Raw genomic sequence first — 12,500 nt, forward strand, 5'->3', positions numbered from 1 at the left:
CCAACCACGTGACAAGTGGGGTTTAGGGAACTCAGGGAACTCTTGGCTTGGGAAAGAATCGTGGAATGGTTTGGGTTGGAAGTGACTTTAAAGCTCACCTCGTTCAACCCCCTAGACATGAACAGGGACACTTTCCACAGGTCCAAGAGCTCAACCATAAGGTTTGGGGAGAGGTGAGAAGGGGGATCCTGTTCCCTTCCGGAGCCAGACAGGTGGTCCCATCGTGAGAGATGTTAAAACCCCTCCACCATCCCTACTTGAGCTCATCATCCTGGTAGGGAGGGAGAACAACAGATGAAAAGATCAAACTTATTTATACTTTAAATCAGAAAGAAGCTGTTCAAAATACACAGACCTGGGGGGCAGGAGGAAAACCAATAAATATTGGTGTAAGAGCTGAGCCTGGACTGTAAATGGCAGATGAAGGGCAGAGATGGAGTCTGAGCAAGCCAAGCCCACCTTCTCCTTTGCTGACAGATGGGCAACACTCTCTGCCACCAGAAATTGAGGAGGATTCACGCAGAAATGAGCCCCAGAAAGGTGTGGACATTGACTTACAACTCCATGCAGGTACACTCATCTTCAGGCCATGTCACCCTGCCCCAGACTTGGACACAATTTTTTTTTGCCATCTCCATCCTTGGATTTAAGCCCTACTTTTGAGACCCATTTCCATGAGGGTCCAGATCTCCTGAGATGAGGGAGTTGGGGCACTGAAAGTCCATTATTGCTGTCTCATCATTCCAGTTCATGGTGTTAATCACCAATATGCTCCCAGTATGGTCATCCTCTACTCCTTTTCAACCCACAGCATCTCCCAGACATCCCAAACCCCAGAAAAATCAGGCAGCAAAGCCCAGGAGCACCATTCACCCTTGAGCTCCCCTTGTTGCTTGCAGGTTGAAAAAAATTCCTGGAAGAAACAATTCCCATCCAAGTTTGAGGCTTTATTTTTATGATGATGAAATAACCACCATCCTCTCACCACAGACATGTGTGTATCAGTTAAAAACTTGTCTGGCTCATCCCTTTTCCCTGCTAGGATTTCTGCCAATAAATCAGTGTCGTCTGGTCTAAGGCAAACAAACAAGGCTGCTTCAAACCATAGGCATTTATTGAGGGCACAAGGCTGGAGGAAACAAGGTGTAACTTCCATAATTACCATAATTTGCTCTGGATCTGTCAGGGACAAACTTGTCAGGAATTGAGGAGAGAGTCACAGACCTTTAGGATGCTGCTGGGAAAAGCTTTTCCCTTAAAACCAGGATTAAGCCCTTACCCCCTCACAGCAGCAGACATTAACTCTTAAGCTCCTGCAGCTTTGGTTGCTGGCCCAAAGGATTTCTCCAGGGGCTGGTGGCCCCAGGCAAGATGTGGCCTCCTGGCCCTGTTTACTCCTTGGCTGCTTCCCTGTAATCCTATCAAAGCCAATTAAGCCTTGCCAGGCAGCAGCATCGCTGCAGGCAGAGAACAGCCAGAGGGACAGATCGGCTCCTCCTCAGCCACGTTCCCTCAGCTCCTGCATTCCCCTGGGCTTCCAAACCAGGGTTGGATCAGCATCAGGGATGCAGCAACAGCATCACCCCCTCCATCAGCCCCAGCCGGTTCCCTGGAGGGATTTGCATCCAGGAACTGCAGCAAACCCAAACTTTGTCAGGCAGCAACAGAGGTGGTCTAGGTCAGGTCCAAAATCCTGGATTTCTGAGCACAGGGGCAGGAGAAGTGACATCTCTGTGGTGTCCAAACTAGCCAGAGCTTTCCTGTGAGCTCAGTTCAGCAGCAAACCATCTCCTCAAGGCTGTGGTTTGCTGTCTAATGTAAGATGTCTCAGACTTCACTCTGCAAGTTCCCTCTGCTTTTTCATCCATCTCCTCTGCTGCATCTGGTCTCAACAAATTTGATTTTATTCTTAACATCCATTTAAGAAATCCCCCTGTGCAATGACCTGTGGGCTGTCCTGAAACAGCAGATGCAACTTCTATGAAAAAGCAGAGTAAGCATCACTCTTTTCCTTCCTTAATACCCTTCTCAGGGCTGATTTCCAAGCAGAGGGGACACAGAGCTTCCCTCTTGCCACAGCCAAACCCAGACTATGAGAGGAATCCCTTCAGAATCCCTCCCCAGGGCAATACTGACTGCTCAAAACATCTTAGGACCATCACCCTGACTCTCAGTTATTTCCAGCCATGCATTCTGCTTCCACCTTCAAATATTTCTTCCTTCTTGGTGAATCTCAAGCATCTTTTGGGGTTGTTCTTTACCCACCAAACTGCCCTCTTGTCCCCTCTTCCCACAGCCAAACCCAGGCCATGAGGGGAATCCCTTCAGAATCCCTCCCCAGGGAAATATTGACTGCTCAAAACATCTTAGGACCATCACTCTGACTCTCAGTTATTTCCAGCCATGCATTCTGCTTCCAACTTGAAATATTTCTTCCTTCTTGGTGAATCCCAAGCAGCTTTTGGGCTTGTTCCTTACCCACCAATTGCCTTCTTGTCCCCCTCTTCCCACAGCCAAACCCAGACTATGAGAGGAATCCCTTCAGAATCCCTCCCCAGGGCAATATTGACTGCACAAAACATCTTAGGACCATCACCCTGACTCTCAGTTATTTCCAGCCATGCATTCTACCTCCACCTTCAAATATTTCTTCCTTTTTGGTGAATCCCAATTCCTTCCAAGCAGCTTTTGGGTTGTTCTTTACCCACCAACTGCCCTCTTGTCCCCTCTTCCCACAGCCAAACCCAGGCCATGAGGGGAATCCCTTCAGAATCCCTCCCCAGGGAAATATTGACTGCTCAAAACATCTTAGCACCATCACCCTGACTCTCAGTTATTTCCAGCCATCCATTCTGCTTCCAGCTTCAAATATTTCTTCCTTCTTGGTGAATCTCAAGCATCTTTTGGGGTTGTTCTTTACCCACCAACTGCCCCCTTGTCCCCTCTTCCCACAGCCAAACCCAGACCATGAGGGGAATCCCTTCAGAATCCCTCCCCAGGGCAATACTGACTGCACAAAACATCTTAGGACCATCACCCTGACTCTCAGTTATTTCCAGCCATGCATTCTGCTTCCAACTTGAAATATTTCTTCCTTCTTGGTGAATCCCAAGCAGCTTTTGGGCTTGTTCTTTACCCACCAATTGCCTTCTTGTCCCCTCTTGCCACAGCCAAACCAGACCATGAGGGGAATCACAGATCACAGACTATTCAGAGTTGGGAGGACCCACAAGGATCATCAAGTCCAACTCTTAAGTCAATGGCCCACACAGGGGATTGAACCAATGACCTTGGCATTATACAACCAAGTTTTAACCAACTGAGCCAATCTCAGGGTCATCCCTTCAGAATCCCTCCCCAGGGAAATACTGACTGCACAAAACATCTTAGGACCATCACCCTGACTCTCAGTTATTTCCAGCCATGCATTCTACCTCCACCTTCAAATATTTCTTCCTTCTTGGTGAATCCCAATTCCTTCCAAGCAGCTTTTGGCATTGTTCTTTCCCCACCAACTGCCCCCATGTCCCCTCTTCCCACAGCCAAACCCAGGCCATGAGGGGAATCCCTTCAGAATCCCTCCCCAGGGAAATATTGACTGCACAAAACATCTTAGGACCATCACCCTGACTCTCAGTTATTTCCAGCCATGCCTTCTGCTTCCACCTTCAAATATTTCTTCCTTCTTGGTGAATCCCAAGCAGCTTTTGGGGTTGTTCTTTCCCCACCAACTGCCCCCTTGTCCCCTTTCAGCACCAGCAGCCAGACTGAGTGTGGCAGCCCAGCTGTGGCAGGTTGTCACCCACCCTCCCCTCCCTCCCTTTTCAATGGGAACTCTGCTCCCATTGATAAATCCAGGACAAATCTGCTTGTCTTTGTTTTGAAGGATCAGAAACCTTTCAGCACAAACGCTGTTACAATAATACCTTAATGCACTGCAAATGTATTGTCTCTCCTCCCACAGCAAAGCCCCAACTGATCCAGCAAGGCAGAGCTGTATTAACTCTCTGGCAAGATTTCCCATCTCATCTCATCTGGGAAACATGAGCCCAACCTCTGCTGCCTGTAACACAGATAAATGTTACAGATAAAGGCTCAAGGTTGTCCCTCGGGTCACTAATCACAGCCTGAGCCCTTTGCAGGCAGGACTGCAGTGACTGTTGGCCCTGGGCAGAGCAGCACCAATGCAAATTTTCAATATTAACTCGGACCAATCATAGAATCACAGAATCCTGGGCTTGTTTAGGCTGGAAAAGCCCTCTGAAGATGAGTCCAACTGTTTATCCAGCACTGCCAAGGCCACCACAAAACCATGTCCCCAAGGGCCACATCAGGGTGGCTTTTAAATCTCTCCAGAGAGGGTGATTCCACCCCTGCCCTGGCAGCCTGACCACCCTTTTGGTAAAGACATTTTCCCTGCTACCCAGCCAGAACCTTCCCTGGCATAACTTGATGCTATTTCATAGAACCACAGAATCATAGAATGGATTGGCTTGGAAAAGACCTCCCAGATCATCAAGTCCAACCCTTGGGCCAACTCCAGTCCCTTTACCAGATCATGGCACTCAGTGCCACGGCCAAGCTCAGCTGAAAAACCTCCAGGGATGGGGAATCCACCCCCTCTCTGGGCAGCCCATTCCAATCCCTGAGCACTCTCTCTGCAAAGAATTTCTACCTGCTCTCCAACTTCAGTTTCCCCTGGCAGAGCTTGAGCCCATCGTGCCCCCTTGTCCTGTTGCTGAGTGCCTGGGAGAAGAGACCAACCCCCACCTGGCCAGAACTTCCCTTCAGGCAGTTCCAGACAGTGCTGAGGTCACCTCTGAGCCTCCTCTTCTCCAGGCTGAACACCCCCAGCTCCCTCAGCCTCTCCCCACAGCACTTGTGCTCCAGTCCCTTCTCCAGCCTCATTGCTCTTCTCTGGCCCCGCTCCAGCCCCTCAATCTCTTGCCTCAACTGAGGGGCCCAGAACTGAACACAACACTCAAGGTGTGGCCTCCCCAAGGCAGAGTCCAGGGGAAGGGTCACTGCCCTGGGCCTGCTGGCCACGCTAGTTTGGATCCAGGCCAGGATCCCCTTGGCCTTCTTGGCCACCTGGGCACACTGGTGGCTCCTCTTGAGCTTCCTGTCCCTCAGTCCCCCCAGGTCCCTCTGCCTGGCTGCTCTCCAGCCACTCTGTGCCCAGCCTGGAGCGCTGTAGGGCTTGGGGTGGCCAAAGGGCAGGACCTGCACTTGGCCTTGTTGAACTTCATCCCACTGGAATCAGCCCAGCTCTCAAGTCTCTCCAGATCCCTCTGCAGATCCCTCCTGTCCTCCTCTTGTCCTGTCGCTCAGCAATGGGGAATAAGTTGAAAAATGCACCCTCTGGCTCCAGACTGGCCAGTCCTGTCACCCTCACCTTCTCTCTCACATCTCCAGAGTCTCTGAGACTCACACCCTTCCAGAACTGTCACACTATTCTCATTGTACCCCAAGAGAGGGTCACTGACTCAGACATCAGGGATCTCATTTCATCTCCTTAAGCTACAAAAGCATCCAATGAGTGTCACCCCTTTGGGATAAGACAAATTCTCCACCAGTGCCACCCAGGGAGGCAGCAGGAGGGACAGGGATTGAGTCTTGCTTCCCAGCATGGATTTGGTGCTCTAACTCTGGAGCACAAATCCCTATTCCTGGCTCTGTCTTAGTCAGACTCCAGGGATAGCTCAGCCATGGAGTGAATCCTTCAATCCCTCTGTGCCTCAGTTTCCCATCTGGTATATTAAGGGAGTATTTCTTGCCTCCCACCTGGAGCGTATTTAAATCCTACACCAGAAGCTTTTGCTGCACTCACAGTTGCAGCAAATAAGATTCTGAAATTTGGAAGAGGGAGGAAAATCCAATGCTGTCTAAATCCTTGGCTTTCACAGCCCTCAGCACAGGTGAAGAGCATCACTTGGAGCTCCTCAGGGATAGCTGAGGCCTCTGTTTAACAGGACATTTGGCACCAAGCAGAGCTGGACCCAAACCAGCCTGGGATCACCGACTGCTGCAGCGCAGCTGCCAAAGGCAAAACATCTTCAGAGAACAGTTGTTGCTGCAAATAGAAGGGGAAGTGAAAATGGAAGAGATAACCCAAAATAACCAAGAACAGACAGGAGCTATTTTTCACAGGTTTTTTTTTTTTTCCCACAAAGCTGTAGATTGAGCAAGAGCATTTCTTGGCCTGCAAGGAACAAGTTTGGGTGGCTAAAAAAAAATTAGCCAAGTGACTCTGGTGGCTTTAACAGAGGTAGAATCATAGAATCATAGAATGGATTGGGTTGGAAAAGACCTCCAAGATCATCGAGTCCAACCCTTGGGCCAACTCCAGTCCCTTTACCAGATCATGGCACTCAGTGCCATGGCCAAGCTCAGATGAAAAACCTCCAGGGATGGGGAATCCACCCCCTCTCTGGGCAGCCCATTCCAATCCCTGAGCACTCTCTCTGCAAAGAATTTCTACCTGATCTCCAACTTCAGTTTCCCCTGGCAGAGCTTGAGCCCATCGTGCCCCCTTGTCCTATTGCTGAGTGCCTGGGAGAAGAGACCAACCCCCACCTGGCCAGAACTTCCCTTCAGGCAGTTCCAGACAGTGCTGAGGTCATCTCTGAGCCTCCTCTTCTCCAGGCTGAACACCCCCAGCTCCCTCAGCCTCTCCCCACAGCACTTGTGCTCCAGTCCCTTCTCCAGCCTCGTTGCTCTTCTCTTCTCACTTGGGTTGGAAGAGACCTCTGAGATCATCAAGTCCAACCCTTGATCCAACCCCACTGGGATCACTCTGGCACTGAGTGCCCTGGGCTGCTGATCACAGTGGGGTTGGATCAAGACATGGTGGATTCTCTGTCCCTGGAGGTGTTTCAGAGGACACTCAGTGCCACATCCAGTCCCTTCTCCAGCCTCGTTGCTCTTCTCTGGCCCCGCTCCAGCCCCTCAATCTCTTGCCTCAACTGAGGGGCCCAGAACTGAACACAACACTCAAGGTGTGGCCTCCCCAAGGCAGAGTCCAGGGGAAGGGTCACTGCCCTGGGCCTGCTGGCCACGCTAGTTTGGATCCAGGCCAGGATCCCCTTGGCCTTCTTGGCCACCTGGGCACACTGGTGGCTCCTGTTGAGCTTCCTGTCCCTCAGTCCCCCCAGGTCCCTCTGCCTGGCTGCTCTCCAGCCACTCTGTGCCCAGCCTGGAGCGCTGCAGGGCTTGGGGTGGCCAAAGGGCAGGACCTGCACTTGGCCTTGTTGAACTTCATCCCATTGCAATGGTAAATTCCATGGTAAATCCCATGCAACCTTTGGGAATCTGGGGGTTACAATTTGGGGTCAAGTCAGACTTTTTTTAATATCCTAAAAAGGTGATTAACTGGATGGGATTATGAGGGTAAACAACATTAATGCAAATTCTGCTGTAATGGGGATCACATTCCAAGGCCTCCACAATGACAGCAAAGGACACCTCAGGCATTCTCCACAGCTCCTCTTGCACTGCATTATTGGGTCGTTAAGATCTAAGGTTACATTGAGGAAGCAATTTAACCACGAATCCTTGGGGAGGACAGGGCAGGAGTGAAAGGCAACCAAAGCTTCAGTGAGGGGAGGAAGAAAACCAGGGGACATCTTGGGGACTGGAGGGGATGCTGGAGAGCGTTGCTGTCAATCCAGGTGGAGCCTCAGTGTAAAGATGTGAAAACCCCAATTTCTGGCAGTAAAAAACGTCCTGTGGGTGAGCAGGGATGGTTTGGCCTCTGAATAATTTATTGGTGGGTGTCACTTCTGGTTGTGTTTGGTGACAGTTCACTTGGTGAGGTGACAGGTGCCCACACAGCCCCTCCCTCAGCTGAGCAACCACAGGTAAAGCTCTTGCAATCCCCTAAATCCAAACTCAGCAACTGTTCTCTGTCCAACTGAATGTGCTGCAGCAGCTTCACTAAACCACGGGCTCACTCCCTTCCCAACAGTATTTTAAGGTGAATTTTCAGAGCATGCTCAGGGTACTCGAGGTGAAATGGTGCCCAACTCCAGCTGCACAAACAACCCTGTTTTTCAGGGAAGTGGTTTTGCTTTCCATAGAAACACCAGAGAATCTGTAAGTCACCACAGAGCCACAAAGCATCCCTTGTGCAGGCTCAAAGGTTTATTTTTAACACAGGCCTTCTCCACTTTGCCCACTCTTCAGCCAGTCATAGCCAGAAAAATAAATTGCATCAGAGAAATGAAGGAATTTTTCCTGTGTTGGGCTGCTGGGGTGGAGCCAGCCCTGACCCTCCTCCACCCAGCACCAGGCACCAGAACCTCCCAGGACTCAGATCCAAAGGAGCTGGGCAAGGAGGAGACAGATTGAGGGCACTGAGCTGTCTCACCCAAGCACAGGAACCCTGAGACAGCCCCCCCTGGGCTGCCTGGCAAACCAACAAGGACTTTCAACTGTGTTTTGTCACTTGGATTTTTCCTCCTGATTTTTATTGTGGCTCTTCATTTGCTCATTCAGTGAACATGGTGGTAAAGAGGAGGGAGATGGAAGCAAACAAAAAATAAACGGTGCAGGAACTGGAGTTCACACAAATGATGAGATTCAGAGTGAAGACATTTTATTACACAAAACACACAGTTTATAAATGGTTAGAACTCCAGTTTATTGGCTAAAAAGAGTCAACACATCACCACGATAGAAACTTCAGTTGGTTAGAACCCATTCTCTCACAGGTCCAATGTTTTGGAGAACTCATCCCAGATGTTTTCAAGAACCTCTCTGGTGTGCTGTGAGAAACCTGAGGAGCTCCCAAGGAAACCTCTCAGGAGTAGCTACTCCTCCAGGCAGCTGTGACTTGTTTCTTCTTAGCTGCCTTCAGTCTCACAGGGTCTTCTATAGATCTGAACTGCTCACTTTTGGTTTTACTGTAACTACAGGAGATGGAATCAGAGGAGTTTGATTGACAAAGCACGGGGAAAATAATGAGCAATAAGGCACAGCCATCATGTGTCCCATGAGACATGAGATGCCCATGAATCACAGAATCACAGAATGGATTGGGTTGGAAAAGACCTCCCAGATCAGCAAGTCCAACCCTTGGGCCAACTCCAGTCCCTTTACCAGATCATGGCACTCAGTGCCACGGCCAAGCTCAGCTGAAAAACCTCCAGGGATGGGGAATCCACCCCCTCTCTGGGCAGCCCATTCCAATCCCTGAGCACTCTCTCTGCAAAGAATTTCTGCCTGATCTCCAACTTCAATTTCCCCTGGCAGAGCTTGAGCCCATCGTGCCCCCTTGTCCTGTTGCTGAGTGTCTGGGAGAAGAGACCAACCCCCACCTGGCCAGAAGGGGGAAGGGGGAAGGGGGAAGGGGGAAGGGGGAAGGGGGAAGGGAGAAGGGGGAAGGGGGAAGGGGGAAGGGGGAAGGGGGAAAGGGGAAGGGGGAAGGGAGAAGGGGGAAGGGGGAAGGGGGAAGGGGAAAGGGGGAAGGGAGAAGGGGGAAGGGGGAAGCAATACCAAATTAGTTCTGCTGACAATTATCACAAAATTCACTCAAATGACTTTTCTTACCCAACTCCCAAAGCCACCACGTTCCTCTTTTCCATTTCTCTAAACCCCAAATGGCAAAATAACCAATTTGGGGGTGTTTTCCTAGGGGGAGAGGGGGATTTCTGGAGCTTGCATTTTGTTTTTTGATTTGATCTTTTAGGAGAAACATCTCCTGGCTTGGCCTGGGGGCACCAGGAAGGCTGATTTGTGCTGTCACCTGTGACAGTCACCCCAGCAACAGCTCTGCTGGCAGCAGAGGCAGGAGAGGATGCTGACTCACTGCCTGCTTTGCTTTTGCAGCTCACCCTTCAGAAAAAGAAGAGTCTTACCATTCCTTTCCTTCAGCCTTGCCCTTAAAAAAAAAATTGAAAAAATTAAGAAACCTTAATTATAAATAAGCACACACACACAAAAAAAAAAAAAAACCCAAACAAAAAGCAGCAGTGGCTATCAAGGAAAAGTTTCATTCCACAAGGAATCCATTCTGGTTCCAAAGGCCCACCATTAATTCACTGAAGTCACTGCAAACTGAAATTGCTCCGAGATGGAACGTTTGGCTGCAAATATAAATCACTGAATTATTAAAACCTGCAGATGACAAGAAAGCAGAGGAAACCCGAGAAGACCTTCTTAAAAGGGGAACTCTCCCTGGAAGAACTTAAAGTCTCTTCTCCCCCTTGACCTTAATCCCGTCTGCCACTTGCTTTCCTTTTTAATGCAAATCTGGTGCTTTCTCTGCTGTTTTGTTCCCCTTTCTGCTCTTGGGGAAGCACAAAATGAGATCCAGAACAGCTGGAGAGAGGAAATTATTCGACTTTGCCTTTTTTCTCACAGCTCTTCCTCCTGATAAAGTCATTTGGACTGCTGAGTGATGGGGACAGAGTGGAGGCAGAGGATGGAGATGCTGGTGGGAGCAGGACAGGGGTGGGTTCCAGAATCCTGGGAAGGGAGAGGAGATGCCATGGAATTCCCCACCAGAACTTGCCTCTGCAGCTTCTCCCTCAGCAGCAAAGCTTTGTGACACCTCTCCTAATAAACAGTGAACTTGGCAATGCTTTAATAATCCCAGGATTTAATTCCACTTTGGATTCCTCCACTTGGCCCATCATGAGGAGTATTCAGGTACTCCCAACACACACTGATGCTGTTCTTGCCAGATGTGGTTGTATCTGGGCTGGGTTCCTTCCCTGCTGACCCCAACTCCTGTCACTCAGCAGTGACTGAACATTCTCATCTTTCTCTCAAAGGGTGATTTTCCAGCCCTAATGCAGAGCAGAGCCAGATAAAACCCTGCACAAGATAATATTGTTATTATCTTCCAAAAACCTCACGAGGTGCCTGATGATTTCAGGAAGGGGGCAAAAGCAGAGGATGAGTTGTGACTCATGGCTGAGAAATGCACAAAGGTGGCAGAGCTTGTTAGAGAAAAATCAACCCAAAAGATCCCTCCATGTCCAACAGTTGGCATGAGCCAGAATTCAGCAGGGATCCTGCTAAATCCTCATTTCTGCAACACACACAACAACCATGGTCAGCACTGTGGGAACAGGCAGGTGGATAATGTGGCTCTGGGGACATGATGGGGTGGTGAAGAAGCTCTGCTGGCCATACAGACCCTGCACACACCTTTATTCCCAATCCATCCCCTTCAGGGTGACAACCACCACCTATAAACCTTCCCAGGGCCCCCTGAGTCATGAGGCCAAATCCCCCCATTCCCAGCAAGGAACTTTCATGCCATCACAGAGCCACAGAATCATTCATGTTGGAGGAGACCTCCCAGCCCATCGAGTCCAACCTGGGCCTGATCCCCACCTTGTCACCCAGCCCAGAGTGCCACATTCAGTCATCTCCACCCACGGGGACTCCACCACCTTCCTGGCAACCCCTTCCAGTGCCTGACAGCCTTTTCCATGCAGAAATTCCCCATGTCCAACCTGACCCTCCCCCCAGCACAGCCTGAGGCTGTGCCCTCTCATCCTCTCACTGCCTGGGAGAAGGACCTGACTCCCACCTTGCTACAACCTCCTTTCAGACAGGAAAATCATCTCCTTTCAGCTGGGGATGCTTCCAGCAGATTCAATCTCCTCTCCTGGTCCTGGCATGGGGAATGAGGGAGAAAAATGGTGGGTTTTACCCCATGCCCCCAGCAAAAGGATTCCAGGCTGTACCTGCCTCTACCCATAGTCTACCACCTGCCTTTCACGGGAGCTTTTAATAGCTCTGTTATGGCAGCAAAGAGGGTGAGAAGCATCTCTGTGAGCTGAATTGGAAATGTTTTTAATGAGGATGATTCACAGCAGCTCCCAGCCCTGGTGTCAGCCCTGGCACCACTGACATTTCATCACAAGGGAGCTGGAAGGGAAGTTTCCAGCTGCTGGAATCCACAGCGTGGAGGAGAAAGGAAGGTTTGGACCTGAGGCCAACCTCTGTTCAGCTGGGTCCAAAGCAAAGAGCTGAAATGAGGGTTTGAGCTCTAAAGTTTGCAGGAATACCTTGAAATACAGGCTGGGCACAGAGTGGCTGGAGAGCAGCCAGGCAGAGGGACCTGGGGGGACTGAGGGACAGGAAGCTCAACAGGAGCCACCAGTGTGCCCAGGTGGCCAAGAAGGCCAAGGGGATCCTGGCCTGGATCCAAACTAGCGTGGCCAGCAGGCCCAGGGCAGTGACCCTTCCCCTGGACTCTGCCTTGGGGAGGCCACACCTTGAGTGTTGTGTTCAGTTCTGGGCCCCTCAGTTGAGGCAAGAGATTGAGGGGCTGCAGCGGGGCCAGAGAAGAGCAACGAGGCTGGAGAAGGGACTGGATGTGGCACTGAGTGTCCTCTGAAACACCTCCAGGGACAGAGAATCCACCATGTCTTGATCCAACCCCACTGGGATCACCAGCCCAGGGCACTGAGTGCCAGAGTGATCCCAGTGGGGTTGGATCAAGGGTTGGACTTGATGATCTCAGAGGTCTCTTCCAACCCAAG

This window comes from Pithys albifrons, chromosome 28 (genome assembly GCF_047495875.1).
Source record: "Pithys albifrons albifrons isolate INPA30051 chromosome 28, PitAlb_v1, whole genome shotgun sequence".
Classification (NCBI taxonomy): Eukaryota; Metazoa; Chordata; class Aves; order Passeriformes; family Thamnophilidae; genus Pithys; species Pithys albifrons.